The sequence below is a fragment of the Triturus cristatus genome, chromosome 1_2 (assembly GCF_964204655.1).
Source record: "Triturus cristatus chromosome 1_2, aTriCri1.1, whole genome shotgun sequence".
Taxonomy (NCBI): domain Eukaryota; kingdom Metazoa; phylum Chordata; class Amphibia; order Caudata; family Salamandridae; genus Triturus; species Triturus cristatus.
Window position 1 is genome coordinate 24589602 of NC_140580.1, and position 3668 is coordinate 24593269.

Genomic DNA, 3668 nt, shown 5'->3' on the forward strand with positions numbered 1-3668 from the left:
TGGAGCTCCTTCATGTCGCCCGTGGAACAATGTGTTGAGTCTTCCACCTTCGAAATGCGTGCCTCTGTTTGAGAAACTCGCTCTGCGATGTTGCGCACATCCTTCCGAAGAAGGGACACCTCTGTTCGTATCTCGGCCATTTTACCTTCGATGGCCTCTCTCGAGGTATGGATCCCCTGGAGGAGGGCTGCATTGTCCAGGGCACTTGCATGCTCTCCCTCAGGTTCTGCCTGCGCAGAGAGTACCTTTGCGTACTTGTCCAGTTTCCCTTGCCTCTGCTTCTTGGGTTCTTTGTCTTTGGCCATTATGTGGTGTGGCAAGAGTTTACTGCCAATCGTACATCGTAGGGCTGGAGGCACCAATGGGAGAACCCCCAGCTCGTCGCGGGGAGTAGATCACGAGAGGCAATTCATTGGATTTAGCTTGCCATACCCCCACTGTACATAGCACGAAGTGGAAGTCCGCTGGCAGACGTCTTCTCCCCTTGTTAGGCAACGGTAGTGTGTCTCCGGTGGCTAGGGCAATGTTCACCATGACATTCTGGCGTGCATGCTGTTCCCTTATCAGAAAGGGACAGCCAGCAGCATATGTCAGGATCTTAGTCTCAAAAGAATGCTTCCGTAGGTCTTTCTCCGCTGTGCCCAGTGGGGTCTCCAACCCCGTGCCGCCCCGCCCTGGTTGTGTCCTAGCAATGCTTCTGCTATGGATGGCGTCTGGCGTGGTGAGGTCCAAGGATATTATCCCAGTTAAGGAGGAAGATACCAGACACCCACAGCTGTGACCGGCCCGTTCCCCTCGAAGAACCCACAGGCGACAAATCCGTGCCTACCAATTGAGCAGACCTGGAATACTCTTGCGCAACGCTGTTGGAGTATTGCAACCAGGGTTACGTATCTCCCCACTATGTCGATGGGGGTTCCTATGACAGCCGCTGATCTCTCAGCTGGGCCCCGTGGTAGCAGGTTTAATCTGTCAGGGCAGACGGGTTACTTCAAGGCTTTCTCGGCCCATCCCCAGCATCAAGCACCACTCCTCCTCCGGCTCCCAGGCATTTGGTGCTGCAACATACCTGCACCGACTGTTGATACGGCCCGGTTGTGCCGCCGAGAGTGAAGGAAGGTCAGCACTTTCAAATGGGCCGCTTTTAAGAGCCATTGTTCCCCTGAGCCACAGCGGGGCATCCCCCAGTATCGCACTCCAAAAGGGGGGAGGCCAGGAGAAGTTCCGCACAATCAGTGCAACCGACAGGCGTCCCCACCATTTATCTAGGCGGAAGGCAGCCACACCGGGGCCCATGTCTACCCTCGGCCAGAAGCCACGCTACTCCATACAGCGTGCCCACAGCCCGGACCCAGAGCCCCGGACAATCTTCTCAGTGGCCCAAGTCAGCATGGCAACGCTCCGTCAAGGCAGGCCCAGCAATGGATCCCGTTTCCCTGGGACCACGGGGCAGGCCCCCAGACCACAGCAAAGCAAGGGACACAGGAAGGGCAGTCCCTCTCTCGCCGCGCCACCGGCGGTATCCCAGTATCTCAGCCACCGGAGGGAGCGGGTACCTCGACGTCACCGGGGCTGGCACGGTGCTCCCGCAGCTGCGCTCGTCTTCTGTCGGCCACCGGAGTCACGGGGTCATCAGTGGTCAGGCACCACAGCTGTCTTGACGTGATGCATGGGCAGCCCCCCGCCACCTCTGCAGGGGCACCTCCGGTCTGGCCCGCATCGTTATCGGGTCCAGGTGGCCATCTTGGCTGCCGGGACCCTTCTCCCTGTTGAGCTCGGTTTCTGTAGCGAAGGACGCCGCAGCAGCCGCAAAAGCAGCCCCTCCTGTCGGGCTGGGGGTTAAGGTACCCTCGACTTGCCGGATGATGTCGTGCATGGCTAGAAGACAAGATTAATTACAGGATCGATGTTGGTCGATCGGAGCCTCGGCAAATGCGGCTAGTCAGCCATGCTGCTGGCTATGCCCCCTCTACAGTGAGATATTAAATCAATGCCAAAGAATAGAATATGATCTCCCTAACATTTTGGTAACCCTAACAACTACAGACCTCATTTGGTATGCAATGGTCAGTGTGATATTGCATTCATGCGTTAAGAATTAGGGGGCATATTATCAAGCAAAAGGTGTTAAAATTATCGCCACTGTAGCGGCAAAAAACTGCAGCTAAAGCAGCGATAATGGGCTTGATAATATGCTCTTGAGAATTCCCATAGAAGCCCATGTTCTGGTGTCAACATTGGCTTCTATGGGAATTCTCTGCGGCACATTATCAAGTCCATTATCACCGCTTTGGCAGCAGTTTTCTGCCACTAAAGCGGCGATAATTTTAACGCTGTGCATGATAATATGCTCCTAAGTTTTAAGTATCCAACAACTAGTAACAATGACCCTTATTATGATGTCTGACGGAAAGCCATCCAAGAGCTTGTCGGAGGCTTTCTGCCTATATCATAGGTTTCCATCCGACCGCAATATTATGACACTGGTGGTCGGAGAGAAACCCATGAGGGAATTCTGCTCTGCTTCTGATGGGCTCACAGAGCCTGTCTGAGTGGCAAGCAGAATTGCAATCACAAAATGACAGTGGAGCCAGCCTCGTCTCCGCCTTCAGGATTATGATGACGCTTTCTGCCTGCACTTTCATGATGGTCTTCTCTCCATGAAAAGGCAGCCGGAAAGTGACTTTGGTGCCACTAGCAGGGGGGGGCCCTTTGGTGGCTCCCAAACATCCCTGCACCATGTGCCACACAGTACAGGGATGTTTGAAAACATAAATTTTTCTATTGCAGCTTGTGTTGCAGCCCTTTTCCAGCTGCACACAAGCTGCAATATCAAAATGGATGTTTCCGACCGCCCATAGGGCAGTCGTATCCTAATATTGCAGATGGAACTCCCGACTAATAGCCGGGAGGTTCTATTCCACTATAGTGTCGGTCGGACTCGCGTCCGACTATCATCGTAATCAGGCCCATAGTAAGGAATTGGGTTATTGGTTGGGGACGGTGTGGAGGCTGCACTGAGGCACGAATCACAATCTTTGTCAGGGTGACCCACAAAAGCCATTAAATTAACCTATACTTAACCATCTGGTGGCTTGACACAAAGCAGTCAGGCTTAATTTAGAGGCAATTTGTAAAGTATTTATGCAGCACTTAAACAGTAATAAAGTGAAAACAAAACATCAGAAAAATCCCAAAGCCATTTAGACAAAGTAGAATAAAATGTAATAAATTATTGGACATCAAAACAATGAAAAACGAATCAGTAGAACTGCCTTTCTGAAATCTAATCGAAGTATAGGTCCTAAAAGCCCAAAGCACCATTCGGGGTTATCTGGCCAAGTGAGACCAGTTAAAAATCACAAGCTCAGGCTGACTGTGATAAATCATTGGCGAGATATAGGGACCAAATTAATCCTGCTGAAAGACTTACTTTCTAAAGTCCAGCGTGAGGAGCTACATTCGGGTTGGAGGGGGCCACGAGGTGCAGAGAGAGCGTCATGGATGGTCGTTGCAGTAGCTCAAAAAGCAGGCTGGGAGTCACAGATGGTCACCACTGTAGCGTGAAGATACTGTCGGACATAGCAGGTGGTTGTTGCTGTTGCTAATCATTGGCACTCACATTGGGCTGTCTATGCTATAGCATAAAGTGCAAACCTTGAGTTTAC